Source organism: Notamacropus eugenii, chromosome 1 (genome assembly GCF_028372415.1).
Source record: "Notamacropus eugenii isolate mMacEug1 chromosome 1, mMacEug1.pri_v2, whole genome shotgun sequence".
Classification (NCBI taxonomy): Eukaryota; Metazoa; Chordata; class Mammalia; order Diprotodontia; family Macropodidae; genus Notamacropus; species Notamacropus eugenii.
Genome location: NC_092872.1, coordinates 383187533 through 383204081, shown reverse-complemented (window position 1 = coordinate 383204081; position 16549 = coordinate 383187533). Strand labels below are relative to the sequence as shown.

General features: G+C 37.2%; 1 protein-coding gene across 4 annotated transcripts in view; it reads left to right on the top strand.

Annotated features, from left to right (window-relative positions):
* Nucleotides 1–16549, top strand: part of FAXDC2 (fatty acid hydroxylase domain containing 2) — a 62689-nt gene that overhangs the window by 31356 nt on the left and 14784 nt on the right. The window lies entirely within an intron of this gene.

Genomic DNA, 16549 nt, shown 5'->3' with positions numbered 1-16549 from the left:
GAATGAGACTGAACTAGGTAATTTCTCTCAAGTTTCTTCCATATTTAATATGCTGTTTTCTAAGCATTAACATTTTTTTCTTCTAAAGTTCCTTACAACTCCAGCATTCTATTTAAAAGTCAAGATTCAACAAACATTAGACACGTATATTCAAGGTACCATGTTTATAAAGATAAAGACAAGACAGTTCATGCCTTCAAAGAACTCATGACTACAAGAGGTAGAATACTTGATGTTCTGAGATCCCTTCATTCTGTAACCCTCTATGGTTCTGTGACATGAGAGAATTTCAAAAAATTTGAAAGCTATTTCCTTTCTTTGAGGTATTTGTTATCTAGTTGGAAAAAAGAAAACATAGACACTTTATAATACAACAATTCATGTTATGTGCATAAACACATTTATACAAATAGGTTAATGTCTTATATGTAGTATTAGACTCAATAAATATTTGCTAATTTGATTTGTCAAGATCCTTATACTGAACTGCACTGTAGACTGAGCCTCAAGGATCCTCTTTGGGTGAGGATGTATCTTGTCCCTCCCTAATTTGAGATCACAGAATTACAGAATGTTAAAACTAGAAAGTCTTTGAACATTGTTTAGTTCAAACATCTCATATTTCAAATGAAGGTACTGAGTCCCAGAGAGAGGAAATAGTAACTTGGCCAAGTTCCACAGCTAGTTAGGGGCAGAGCCAGGACTTAAGGCCTAAATTCATTCTGATCTCAGTTGCCACTAAACAGAGCTTTGGTTCAGCTGCATCTGTATTCAGGGAGGGAAAATGCCAAAAGAAACATGTTTGGGCATAGCATATTCAGCAGACAATTTCTCAGCTCATAGAAGGCAGCTGATGAGATAAATAGCTCAGTAATGAGCATATTGTCATTACAGGAGCCTAAATAACCCTTATGAAAGGCTATGTTTCCTTCGGTAAAGACAGATAGATGTTACTGGTGCAGCAGTCAAATGGCCACTTTCCAAAGGGATTAAAGATAAATATTTTCCCTTTGGTCAGAAAGATTAAGTGAAACAGAATTGGTCCTGTCTACCCAAAATCAACTGGACTGCAGATTCATTGTCTAATCTCCTATGCTTGCCCATTAACTTTATGAAAACAATTGTGGTGGACTTCAGACCTGTCTCATAGCATAAGTGGCTGGCTCTGACCCTGTGGAGCCCAAAGGAAGAAGCTTTACCACCAGATATGGACACATTTTAAAAACATGGATAGAAAGATTTGTGTGTATACCTAACAACAGATATGGAAGGAGAATGCACTTTATACAAAACTAAGTTTTCCTTTAGTATCTCTGGGAGGGAAGTTGAACAAGTAACCTTATAATTCCCATTTTACAAATAAGGAAATGGAGATTAATAGCAATAATAACAATAATAATAACTAGAGATTAGCAGTAATAACAAATAGTGATATAGTGCTTTATAATCTACAAAGCATTTTTTTCACAACCTCTGAGATAAGTAGTACTAACATTACTAACCTCATTTTGCAGACAATAAAAGAAGGCATAGAGATGTAAAATGGCCTGCCCACATCATTGGGATATGTTGGAGCCAGAACTAGGGCCTGTCTTTTGAATCTAAGTCCAGTGATTTTTCCTAGCATTGTCTCTCATGGACAAAGAGCTGTTAAGTTGATCTTTTTTTTTTTTTAATTCTGAACAAAAACCTTAGACCTTAGGGTACTGAAACAATTCAGGAGGAAAGATTCAATTCTGCAGATGCATCTGGGCCCAAAGTGACTTTTCTCTTTAAAGAAATCTTGATGATCTCTTGCCTGTCAACAGAAATCTGTTTTCTACATGTTCCTTCATGGATTGGGCATATGCATTTTGAATTTAATTATGGCATTAGTGCCCTGCATAACCCAGAATAGTTTGAACATAAATGAATACTTAATGAGTTAGGATAGGATGCAGATAGAATGGACCTGTGATGCTGAGGAAGTTCCTTTGACCAATACAAGTCAGCACCTTCTCTGCAATGTAGATATAGTTTTAGAGAGATGCCTACAACACTAAGAGATTAAGTGATTTGGCAAAGGTTGAACATATATATTTGAACAAATATGGAACTATTTAATGAGGAGAATAGTGGCAGGAGAAAGGGACAAGACTGAATTCTCAGCCCCTTGGGCTTGATAGAACAGAAGAGTCACGGAAAATTTAACAAATAAGCAAAAAACAATCTAGTCTTAGCTTTCCTGACAGGAAAAGTTACTACTCAATATAGTGTTAATGAACTCTTGGAGGCCAGAAGGCCTGGTTTCTCTTTCCAGCTTTGTCATTATCTCTCAGTGCCACCCCTAAACAATCATATTCTGTCTCTGGGATTTGGTATTCTTAACTATAAAATGGGAAATTAGACTACAATCAAAAGATTTCTAAGGTCTATCTCTATCATCCTTAAACAGGTGGGCTCCCCATTAAACATTGACATGGAGGCTATACCTGTTTGCTAAAGTCTTTTAAACCTTGACGTATGTCCCAGTGGCCCAATATCCCTTTGACACTCGGTTCCTTGGCTGTGAGGCAAAGGACAATACTGTTAACTCCCACAGAGTAACCCATACCTCAGCCCTTAATGGTTTATGTTTTTCAGTCCTCAGCTGGTAACTTACCTGCCAGATGGAAAAAAAGAGGCTGCCTTAGCTTAGGATGATGTCTTTTTGGGGGGAGGGAAAATTTCCACCATGGAGACAAACTCAACATTTATTTGAAAGCAGCACCTACTACAGTCCCTGGAAGATAGTAGGATAAATGTTTGTTGACTGATTAATAATTAAGGGGAGGCAGCTAAATGACACAGTGGACAGAGTGCCAGGACTTAAGTCAGAAAGACCTGAATTCAAATCCAGCCTCAAATATATACTCCCTGTATGAGCCTGGGCAAATCACTTATCCCTTTTTGTCTCTATTTCCTCATTTGTAAAATGAGCTAGAGAAAGAAGTGGCACATCACTTCAATATCTTTGCCAAGAAAACCCCCAACAAAGTCACAAAGAATAAGACACAACTGAAACAACTAAACAACAACAAATCAGGGGGAAAAAGGGAGAGAATATATTTGTAAACAGCAAGAGTCCTTAATCTGGGGTCCTTGAAATTATTTTTTAAAATATATTCTGATAACTATATTTCACAATAATTGGTTCCAATTGTACTTTATTCTCTGTATTTAAAAACATTATTCTACCTATATATTTTGTGGCCTGCTAATCCATCCATTGGGCCTGGAGTTAGGAAGGCTTAAGTTCAAATATGACCTCAGACACTTAGTAGCTATGAGACCTTGGGCAGGTCACTTAACCCTGATTGCCTCAAGTTTCCTCATATGTAAAATAAGCTGGAGAAGGAAATGGCAAACCACTCCAGTATTTTTGCCAAGAAAATCCCAATTGAGGTAATGAAGAGTCAGAAATGATTGAATAAGAACAACAACAACAACAAATTTATTTCAGGTATTGTACCTTGAAAGATAATTCATCGGGAAGGAACAGATACATTTTATAATAATATAGTGGCACATGCTAGTTAATGCCAAATATATGAGTGGGTACATCAAATCCTGGTTTAATTTAAAATAAAACTATGTTAGCAATTATAGTTCATGAAGAAATCATTTCCTCCTGACCATCACTCCCAACAGTAAGTACCATATAGTATAAGTATCATTATGGTTCAAGGCTGGCATCCCATACTTCTAGCTTTCTTTCTGTTTTTTAGGGTGAGAAAGTTTAAGTCCTAAAGAGTCACTGGACTATATCACTTACCCCAGATGGATAGTGTGATAAGAGGTCTAAGCTCAGGAACCACTGGAGGTTCAAGAATGAATGGGCCAAGGGCTCTGAAAACCATGGGTGTGAATTGAGGAGTCCACAACTCCTCACTTTAATATTTGTGATAGTGAAAATTATTCTATTAAACATTTCTTGATTCTTAGACCTTTTTGTCCTACTGAAAGGAGTGACTAAGCCAAATAGCGGTTGTTGATTAAGGCCGCATTATTATCTGCAGAGGCTATCATGCCTCCTCAGACATGCAAGTGTTTGGTTCCCTAAAAGGTATTTTATTTAATTAGCCTGTTCCAGCATTCTGTAATGTCAGCTACTTCAAAATGATATAAAATGAAGAAAGTCCATGTTCTTGGGCCCATTGTTAGATTCTCTTAGTGGTCAAATATGGAATCTCTGACTATAAGCTGTAGAGCATGAATTTCACAGCAGTCTTGGAGGAGGTAGTCTGTTTAGGCACATACTGGCTGGTTATTTGCTATTACTCAGCAGCTTGGGAATGCAAAGACAAATTTCTGAGTATTAATACAACTTAGAGCAAACCTCTAACTTGATCCCCACTGTAACAGATTGCCTATAACCAGTCTGCCATTTTTGAGGTATTTTGTCATTTTTAAAGTTCAAGACTGATTATAAGCTGGTATAATTGGCTGCCCCATAAGAGAGATCAAATGTAGTAATAGCATCCCATGATGTTACCAGACACATCCTCCATGTCCACTCTGCTCAGACACGGGAGCCTGGACAGCCTATTTCAGAAGCTTCTGTTATAGATTACATGGTTCAGTTGATCTTGTTGTGCTGTTCTTCAATGGTGGGCATTAACATGGAACAAATAAAGACTTATATGACTACCTCCATTCAGATTCCTGCCCCAGATTTCTTTATTTCTTTATTTCTGATCTCCTATTCCTGTACTCACCGTCTGGCTATGCTGTTAACGATACGAATTAGGATAAATGTGCACCATCTCCAAAGCCACGTACTTTATTATCATACTGCAAAATACTCCAAGTTTAGGCCCTTGGGATGATTACCTTTCTTTTCATCTCATATCACCAAAGTGGTCATTGAGCAAAAAGCCTTTGATGTCCATTTCTCAATGACTACTATTATTGCTTTTGGTTCCCTGTGCTAAGTGGTAATGTTTTTGGTTTATGATTGTAGAGGACACTGGAAGCACCATTCTGCCTAGTCAATCTAGTTGGCTCAAATACTCTGGATTAGAAAACTAATACACTATATATACCAATTTTCCAATATATCTATTCCTATCATATATTCAGGAATAAATCAGAACACTACCAAATACTACTATCTGGTTAAGCTAGGCACTTCACCAGTTCAGACAGTTCACTCAGTTAACTTGTCTCCCAGAGGTCTAACAAAGGAACTGTAGTGTCAGTTTGGATCTACTGGTATCACTTATGAATCAGTTATTCAGTGCCTCTTAAGACATCTGGTTATTTTCCTTGACCTCAGGCAAGATAATGCACAGAAATCACTGCAAGTCCCAATGACATGGGTACAGGTCCTGACCACTTTTGGTCAAGTAATTCAATTAACTATCAGACTAAAAACAAGTTGTAAAGAGCATGCAGCCTGCCAATCTATTTGTCTTATTGATGGGGCCCTTGTTACCTCTGTGGCTTTCTGTCCATCCAGATCTAGGAGAGTACCCATGTGAACTGTTGTAAGAAATTTCATTCTAGGCATAATTTCTCTCATCATGTTTGCATTCCTACTAGAATATAAGCTACTTGAGGGCAAGAACTTTTTTTTATTTTTAGCTACAGTGCTAAAGAATATTCCTTTAAACAGAATAGGCATTTGTTTGTCCAGTCAATTTGAATTTGCACTGACTAGCTGACATCCTGTCCTGTTTATGTTTATAATTGAGTGACAGAGCTGGTTGCTAGTTAGTGGTAGGTCAGCGGGGAATTAAAGTTGAAGCAGTCTGGGAAGTCAAGCATCTCCAACTTGTCTAGCCCTTTAAAAGTCTTTCTGGATGTCCCTATTCCATGACTAAGGATCATGGTGTATTCCAGTCAGGGTCTGTACCTTGAAAAATAGAGACCTAATATGACTTCGATTTCTTTGCAGTGTTAAGTTAAGGCATGAGCCTGGTTCATTTTCATTTGATTTGTTATCTGAGCTCATTTTTGGCATCATCCCAAGGATTCTTGCAAAGTTATGTTCCTTTGTTTCTTCTCATGTAGTCCTGTGCTCTCTGCAGTTTTCTGAGAATGATGAGCAATAACCAGACTACCCTATTCCTAGACTCCATCTTAGTATTTCTTTTTTTTAAAAAGTTTTAGTGACATGTTATTTTTACATCACAAATATTTACAAATCCCCTCCCCATTCCATGTGAGGTTTCTCTTAACAAATAAATGAATATTTATAAAAAATACAGATACCCAAATTAACAGAATAAGAAATAGAAATTTTAAGTGACCCAATTTCAGAGGAAGAAGTTGAAAAAAGTCATAAGTAAAAAAAAATTCCAGGACCTGATAGATTCATAAAAATTCAAAGAAAAGTTAATTACAGCATTACATAAATTATTTGCAAAAATAACAAAAGAAAGGATCCTGCCAGATCCCTTCTGTGACATAGATGTGGTCCAGATATATAAACCGGGGAGAGTCAAAGCAGAAAAAGAAAACTGTAGATCAGTTTCCCTGGACATGGATGCAAAAATTTTAAATAAAATATTAGCAAAGAGGCAAATACAACATATTACAAAAACTGTACACTATAACCAGCTTGTATTTATACTGGGAATGCATAGTTATATTCATAGTATTCCAATTACATACTATTCAAATGCCATGGCCAAATCTGCCAAATTCCTCCTCATCTATGGGAGCATCTGTTGTGATTCCATAGGACCATAGAGGAGTGGTAGACAAGATTCCAAGTCAATTGAAAATTTGGGGAATGGTCCCACTGATCTGAGACTGAGAGGCTATAAAACCTTTTCCCTACCTATCCAAACCTTATGCCACACCCATAATCTTACATCATATTCTTGGCTGTTTTCAATTTCAGAAATCCTCCTCCAAGGACAAATTTGCCTTAGTTCATTAATTTTGTTTTTGGAGGGGGGAAGGCAGGACAGTTAGGGTTAAGTGACTTGCTCAAGGTCACACAGCTAGTAAGTGTCAAGTGCCTGAGGCTGCATTTGAACTCAGGTTCTCCTGACTCCGGGGCCAGTGCTCTATTCACTATGCCACTTAGCTGCCCCATTTCATTAATTTTTACTTAGATTTCTGATACAGAAAAGTAATGAGTGGCATATGAAAACATGCTCCAAATCACTAAAAAACAAAAATGCAAATCAAAACAACTTTGAGGTTTTACCTCATACCCTGAAAATCAACCAAGATGACCAAAAAAATGGAAAGACGTAATGTTGGAAGGGCTATGGGAAAACAGGTACACTAATAAGACTGTTGGTGAAGCTGTGAATCAGTCAAATGCATGGAAAATAGTTTGGAATTAAGTAAGAGAAATGACTAAACTGCTTATACCTAATGATCCAGTGATTCCACTACTAAGCATATAACCCTTAGGAGATTTGTTTGTTTAAAAAAGATATAAATATAAAAATTTTCATAGTATTTCTTGTGGTAGTGAAGAACTGGAAACAAAGTAAGTGCCTATGAACTGAGAAAAGGATGACCAGATTATGGCATATAAATGTAACGAAATGTTATTGTACAATAAAAAATGAGCCAGGCTCAAAGTAAGGAAGGCCTGCTTTCAAGTTCTGATACACACTGGCAGTTTGACCCTAGGCAAGTCACTTCTTATTCTTAGCACCTTTAAGCAACTTTAAGACTAAACTGAAGAACTGTTGTGAAGCTGCATTAGTATAGGGAGTTCTCCTTGCCTTTTTAAAAAATTTTGTTAAATATTTTCCAATTTTCAAAAAGTGGTACATTTTCTCATCTCTTTTCTAGTCCTAATTAGAATTAATTAATATAATAATAATTAAAACAGTAATTATAGTGTTTGATTTTGGTTTATTGTTCTGTTTACATTATTGGCATCACTGTGTAAATTGTTTTCCTGTTTCTACTTAATTAGTATTACTTCATGAAAGACTTCCCATGCTGCTCTGAATTCTTCAGATTTGTGGCTTCTTATGGAATAGTAATATTCTATTCATATACCACAACTTTTTAGTCATCCTCCAATCAATGGGCACTTATTTTGTTTCTGAATTTTTGCTATACACACACATACATACAAATAATGTGTGTGTGTATGTATAAACATACACACACACTGCTGTTCTGAACAATTTTAGTTGTCTTTTGTTTTTACAAGCATTTTGATTTTATTTCTCTTTTTATTTTGGATGGGATCTGCGATTAAAAAAAAAAAAAAAGAATTCTCTAGTCTATCTGTACCTGCTCTGCAACTTAGAATCTTAGAGTTGTGCAGGCATTTACTTGCCTTGTGATTTGCCCAAAATTACCAATTCAGGATGTGTTAGGTGGGACTCTAACTCAGCTCTTCCTAACTTTGAGGCTTTCTGACTACATACCATACTGCATCTCTTATTATTTGTGATATGGATTATTCTTTCATTTGGTTGATGATAATTTCTGACTCTTCTTTTGGTAATTATGTTCACATCCTTTGAGCATTCACTGGGGAAAGGTGCCACTTATCTCATTCTTTCTTACAAGAGAAAGCTCAATTTAGGTAGGTGAAGTTGAATATCTAGAAATGACTGTGATATAAAAATAAAAACCATAAATAAAACTCACTTTTCAAAAGTTTTAAGAAGAAAATTAGTAAATTTGTCTTTGAATCTCCAAGACATTTATTTACATCTTAAAAATGAAATGTTGAAATAATTTGAGGATGTTGATACTGCTCATAAGGTAAATACCCTTTTTCCATGTGAGCTGGTGGCCTCCTGGACTTCCTTCTGTCTGTCTCAAGAGGCACAGTCAGCTTTAGATAGGTTGGAATTAAAGACCAGGCCAGTGACAGGCACCAGCCAAAGAGGAGGAGCAGGGAAATGCTTGAATGAGATTTTCCCATCTCATCGGCCAAGTTGCATAATTATAACAAGTATGCAGCTGAAGACTATAAGTGATAAGAATTGAGTACAGTAGTTACATCATATAGACAATTTACATAAATTTAATTATCCACATTCTACTAAATGAGAACTATTATTCAAAGGTATGGAGTTAGATGCCCAAAACCACTGAGCACTGGAGAATGGGTCTTTTGAATAGTCACCAGGCCCCAGTTGAAACAACTCACATGGAGGGGTCTTGCTTTGTATAGTCATTCTTCCATATCCCCATGCTGGCTCTTGACCCTCAGTGACCAGCTTCATAGCCCCTGACATCACTGTCCCTTGGTAGTGGACCTGCTACCCCCCACTTCCTTTGGGGGAGAGAGGCAGTGGTAGCCCTGGGGTGCTACTCATAGAAGGCACTTTATCTAGCTACGTTTACCCAGCTAGCTCCATACCCTGTTCGTTGTGAGCAAATGAAGAGATTCAGAAGACATGGTAATTTTGAGTGCACCTAATTTCCACCTTCTATCTTAACTTTAGAAACAACCTAACCTCCTTCACTCCACTGTTTATCAGAAAACCCATTTAATTTAGATACTTATTACATTCCATGAAGGCACTGTATTATTGTATCCCCTGTTAGAGGCAGCTCTAACAGCTCTAACAAGAGTTTCCGTTTCAATGTGGGGACTCACTGGGAAATCATTAAATAGTTGACAAAAGAAAGTTTGTTTTGTTCTCACACAGCAAGTGTATGAAATTAGGATACAGTGACACTTAGCTTCTCTGGACACACTCCCTTCATTCACTTGGGGAAACTAGCCTGGTCATTAGGGCTGGCATGATAAAAGATATGTTGATTTATATGGTCTAAGAAAATCCAAGTCTACTTGGGGAAAGCCTACTTGGATTTATTATCCCCTGAAGCTAAGACCAATCAGATCTGTTTAACAGAGTTATTCCTTAAGGGCAATGGAAAGAGTGCTGGGCCTGGAGAAGACTGGAGTTCAAATGTGGCCTCAGACACTTAACTAGCTGTGTGACCCTGGGCAAATCACTTAACTGTCTCTGCCTCAGTTTCCTCATCTGTAAAATGAACTAGAGAAGGAAATGGCAGACCACTCCAGTATCTCTGCCAAGAAAATCCAAATGGGGTCACAAAGAATCAGACATGACTGAAAAATGAGTAACAACATACCCCTTCAGCTCATTAGGGGTGAGAGGAAGGAAAGACGGGGCAGTGCTATACCAAATGCTGTTCTCTTGTGGACTAAAGAAGTTTGGGTTAAAACTGCCCATCATATAAAGCCTCCAACTAATCTTCTTTCCAAAAGGGAACAATGTACTTGGACTTTGTCCAAAACAAAACAGTTGATCACCCCAACCAGGTAATGCCCTCATCTGAGAGGTTACACACGCTGTAAATACAACGAGGAGGTACAAGGCCAACCTGGGGATGCATACCAGTGCAGCAACCCCACAGAGCAGAAGAATGGGCCAAGAGGGCACCTTGAGAAGTCTACCAATCCCAATCAGGGCCTCTATCACCTCCAGCTCTAATTTCTACATTTCTCTATCTGCACTTTCTGGCTTTCAAGGCAACTTTGAAGTCCCCCCTCATTACTAAAGCTTGGGCTAGAGCCCTGGAAGTGTAGGGTCCCACACTTGATTGTACCAGGTGGCAAAATGAATTCATTGAAAAAAAATGTGTAGCAAATTTCTCTGCTAAAAAGTCTCCTTTCAAGATTTGTAAGATCTATGAAAGGACATTAATGAGCAGTTTTCAAAGGAAGAAATCCAAGTTTTTGATAATTATATGCAAAAAAAACTCAATCTTGAATATTCAGAGAAATAGAAATTAAAGCAGCTTCTGAGATTCTACTCAGTAAACAACCAGTAAAATTGTTGAAGATGACCAAAAAAGAAAATGGCAAATGCTTGATGAGTTGCAGGAAAATTGGCACATCGATATATTGTTGGTGGAGTTGTGAAATTGCTCCATCCATTTTAGAAAGCAATTTGGAGCTATCCCTTGAAAGTCACTAAACAGCTCATACACTCTGATCCAGAAATACTACTACTAGGCCTATGCTCCAGAGGTCAAAGAGAAAAGGCCAAAAAAAAAAAAAATTACAAAAATATTTTTAGTGATTTTTTGTAGTGGTGAAGAAATGGTAATTAAAGGGGTGCCCATCAATTGGGAAATAGGTGAACAAATTATGGTATGTAAATGTAATAGAATATTATTGAACCATAAGAAATGATGGGATACTTTTGGAGAAATCTGGGAAGACTTGTATGAACTTATACAGAGTAAAGTATGATTCAGGGGGATAATTTATACATGGACAACATTATAAAGAAAAACAATACTTTGAGTCTTAAAAACTGATGAAAGTAATGACCAACCATGATTCCTCAGTACCAGTGATAAAGTATGTTGCCCATATCTTGACAAAGGTAATGGACTTAAAATACATCATGAGATACATATTTGGACATGGTCAACGTACAACTTTGTTTTAAGGACTTGAATATTCCAAGAGTTTTGGTTGTCTGTTATTTTTTCAATTGATGGAAAAAGTGGGAAGGAAAGAAAAGTGGACTAATGATAATGGTCAACCACCTTCCCTCTCCCTCAAAATGAGAACAGGAAGGTCATAAGGAATCACAGAGAAGCAGGAAAACTTTGAAACTTCCATGTTGATTTCATGATAAAAAGAAAACTCTGCATAATAGAGATTTCAGGTTTCATGTATAATGTTGTATGTGTGTACATATATGTATATGTATTCAAATACACATTTATAAAACTTTATAGTATATATATATATACACACACATTTATATGCCTATATACATACATATATATATGTGTACATACACACACACACACACACACACACACACACAATAGGCAACTAGGTGATATAGTGGATAGAGTGCCAGTCCTGAAGTCAGGAAGGCTTATCCTCCTGAGTTCAAATCTGACCTCAGATGCTAGCAGTGTGACTCTGGGCAAGTCACTTAACCCTGTTTGCTTCAGTTTCCTTATCTGTAAAACGAGCTAGAGAAAGAAATGGCAAACCATTCCAGTATCTTTGCCAAGAAAATCCCAAATGAGGTCAGACACAGAAAATGACTCAACAGCAATAACATATGTATCAAAATGACTATTTGATATTTGTTAAGTTTGTACTTTTTAAAAAAATGGAAAAACAAAATAGAAAAAAAACTTACTCAGAAAAATGTATTTCTCTAAGAGAATTAGATATTTCCAAGGGTCTTTGAAGTCCCTCTGATCTTCACAATAATTGTATGAAGGGGATAAAACAAGTAGAATCATCCCAGTTTTACAGGTTGAAGAACATCAGACTCAGAGCAGAGAAGTAACATACCCAAAATCACATAGCTAGCAAGCAGCAGTATGCACATGTACACACATGTATGTGTGTATGTGTATGTATACATATATACATATATAAATACATATATATGCATATAAATACAGATAAAAAATGGCATAGTCTCTACTTTAAAGGACCTTTCTGTTTAGGAAAATGTAATAGAGTACAGTGGAAAGAGTTCTGGATTTGTGAGTTAGAAGACATGGGTTCAAATACTAGCTTTGCCACTTGCTACCTATATGACTTTGGGGAACCCATAAGCTATCTGGGCCTCAGGAAAAACACTGCCTTCCTATGAACTGATAGGAAGTTCCTATGAACTGCCTTCCTATGAACAGCCTTCTCATTGAGGTTTGGCACGTGGATAGTAGAAGATGACAATACAAATATTTTATATTTTAGATGACACTCTCTTCTTCTGTGTTCGCTTTGGCCAATCTATATTTTTATTTATCTCCTACCAACTCACAAAACAGCCTAGGCTTGTCACGGTCCTACCTACCCAATGTTGTTTCTTTCCTGACAAAACCATTCTGTTGTTTGCGGTCAGTAGACTATAAGCTAAAATTGTGCTTCAGGTATATAGTGCTTTTGGGGAGAGGCAGAGCAAAGATGTCTGAGTAAAGGCAGGGACTCACCTGAGCTGTTCCCCCAAATCTCTCCAAATACCTTTTAAAAATGGTCCTAAACAGAGAGCAGCAAAACCCACAAAAAGACCAAGTGAAACAAATTTCCAGCCCAAGACAATTTGGAAGAGCAGCAGGAAAACTCTGTTGCACCAAGATGAGAAAGGAATTCAGCCCAGCCCAGCGCAGGCCATGCTAGCCCAGACTAGCCCCAGAAAACCCAGAGCAGGCCTCAGGGCAACTGAATCACTAGCCCACAGACATCAAAGACAACTTGAAAGGTCCGCAGGAAAGGTCTATCACACCTGAATGAGAGTGGAGTGCAGTCCATTGCAAGCCACACTAGCACAGCCCCAACCCCGGCAAACCAGGAGCAGACTTGGAACTGACTGAATCAGTAGCAGTGCAGTGGCTGCTTCTGGAACTCTCAGCCTCTAGACAGTAAGGGAGTCAAACTGATCAAAAGGAGATTATAAGGCTCTTTTGCTAGTACTGAGGCACGACTCTGTTGCTTTGCCCATGCTCAGATTTGGACCACAGTCCTGGGTGGCAGTCCTGGGGCAAGGAGGAGTACTAGCATAGCAGAGCTTGCAGCAGCAGTGGAAGGCAGTACCTTTCTCACAGTTCCAGGACAGAAAAGAATTTGTGGTTGCTCACAGACAAGAGCACAGGTCAGAAGATTAGTAAACCTCTCTCCTTAAATTATACCACCCTAGAAGAACTGAAAATTTATAGGTCCCTAGAATTATCTCTAAAAATAACTGCACAAAACCCCTGAAGCTTGGGACAATGTGCCTTCCACCCTGGAAGCAGAGCCCTACTTTAGCAAAGAGTTCAAATAAGCTGGGAAAATGAGCAAACAATAGAAAAAAATATTGACAATTACTGTGGTGACAAGGAAGATCAAAACACATTCAGAAGAAGACAACAAAGTCAAAGTTCCTACATTCAAAGCCTCCAAGAAAAATATGAATTGGTCTCAGATCATGGAAGAGCTCAAAAAAGGATTTTGAAAATCAAGTAAGAGACATAGAAGAAAATTGGGAAGAGAAATGAGAGTGATGCAAGAAAATCATGAAAAACGAGTCAACTGCTTGCTAAAGGAGACCCAAAAAAATGCTGAAGAAAATAACACTTTAAAAAATAGACTAACCCAAATGACAAAAGAGGTTTATAAAGCCAATGAGGAGAAGAATGCCCTGAAAACCAGAATTGGCCAAAGGGAAAAGGAGGTCGAGAAGCTCACTCAATAAAATAAATCTTTGAAACTTAAAATGGTGCAAATGGAAGCTAATGACTTTATGAGAAATCAAATAAAAACAATAAAACAAAACCAAAAGAATGAAAAAATAGAAGACAATATGAAATAGCTCATTGGAAAAACAATTGACCTGGAAAACAGATCCAGGAGAAATAATTTTAAAATTATTAGACTACCTGACAGCCATCATCAAAAACAGAACCTAGACATCATCTTTCAAGAAATTAACAAGGAAAACTGCCCCAATAGTCTAAAACCAGAGGGTAAAATAGAAATTGAAAAAATCCACCAATCACCTCCTGAAAGAAATATCAAAATGAAAACTGCCAGGAATATTATAGCCAAATTCCAGAGTTTCCTGGTCAAGGAGAAAATATTTCAAGTAGCTGGAAGGAAACATTTCAAGTGTGGTAGAGCCACAGTCAGGATAACACAAGATTTAGCAACTTCTACATTAAAGGATTGGAGAAGGGACTTGGAATATGAGATATTCTAGAGGGCAAAGGAGCTAGGATTATAGCCAAGAATCACCTATCCAGCAAAACTGAGTATAGTCCTTCTGTGGGAAAAAAAAATGGACGTTCAAAGATAGAGGACTTCTAAGAATTCTTGATGAAAAGACCAGAGTGAATAGAAAATGAGACTTTCAAATGCAATATTCAAGGGAAGCATAAAAAGGCGAACAGGAAAGGAAAATCATAAGGGAGTTAACAAGGTTAAACTGTTTATATTCATTCCTACATGGGAAGATGATAATTTGTAACTCATAAGACCTTTCTCATTATTAGAGTAGTTAGAACATATAGAGATAGAGGGCACAAGTGTGAGTTGAATATAAAGAAGTATCTTAAAAAATAAAATTAAGGAATGAGAGAGGAGTATACTGGGAGAAAGAGAAAGAGAGAGGTAGAATGGGGTAAGTTATCTCTCATAAAAGAAACAAGAAAAAGCTTTTACAGTGGAGGGGAAGAGGAGGGATGTGAGGGGAAGTGAGTGAACCTTACTCTCATCAGAATTGGCTGAAAGAGGGAATAACATACACACTCAAATGGGTATAGAAATCTGTCTTACCCTACAGGAATGGGATAAGAGAAAGGAGGTGTGTGTTAGAAGAAAGGGCAGATTGGGGAAGGGGGTAGTCAGAAGCAGAACTCTTTGAGAGAATAAAACAAGTGGAGGGGAATAGGATGGAGGAAAATACAGCTAGCATTAGAAACTGTGAAAAAGAACTTTGAAGCAAGTTTCTCTGATAAAGGCCTCATTTCTCAAACTCAGAGAACTGAGTTAAATTTAGAAAAATAAGAGCCATTCCCCAGTTGATAAATGATCAAAAGATATGATTAGTTCTCACATGAAATAATCAAAACCCTCTAAAGGCATATGAAAAAAATACTCTAACTCACCATTGATTGGAGAAATGCAAATTACAACAATTTTGAGGTACTACCTCATACCATTTAGATTGGTTAATAGGACAGAAAAGGTAATTGACAAAAATATTTATAGCAGCCCTTTTCTGAGGGTAAAGAATTAGAAGTTGAGGGGAAGCCCATCAATTGGGGAATGGCTGAACAAGTTGTGGTATGTGATTATGATGGAATATTATTATAAGAAATGATGAGCAGCATGCTCTCAGAAAAACCTAAAAGACTTGCATGGGCTGATGCAGAGTAAAATGTACTCTATACAAAGTAACAGCAATATTGTAAGATGATCAGCTGTGAATGACTTTGCTGTTCTCAGCAATACAGTGATCTAAGACAATTCTGAAGGACTTATGATGAAAAATATTATTTATCCTCAGAGAAAGAACTGATATCTGAGTATAGATTGAAGCATACTTTTTTTGCTTTATCTTTCTTGAGGTTTTTGGTCTGTTTTCTTTCATAACATGACTACTATGTATATATATTGCATGACTACACATGTATGTGCCTTTATTGAATTATTTGCCTTCTTAATGAGAGGATGTGGGGAGAGAAGAAGAGAAAAAATTTGGAACTCAAAGTTTTAAAAACTAATGTTAAAAATTGTTTTTACATGTACTAGGGAAAAATAAAATACTAAATAATCTTAACAAAAAAAACTAAAAAAAAAGTCGTCTTGGCTGCTTATTCAGTTAGTCCACCATGATCACAGGACCACAGGCCACCTTAGGTAATCAGTTCCTTTGGGGGTAAAAAGTCTAGTTCAGCATAGGCTCTATATTGTCAAAAGAACACTGGGTCAGTAAACTTGAGTTGGAGTCCTAGTTCTGCCACAGACTAGACTAGTTGTGTGACCTTGAGTAAAGTGTGTCACTTTGCTTTTCTGGTCTCTTCTAGCTCTGACAGTCTATGTTATATTTTAAAGCACGTTCTCATTCTAATATTTTATATTTGAAGCTCCCTT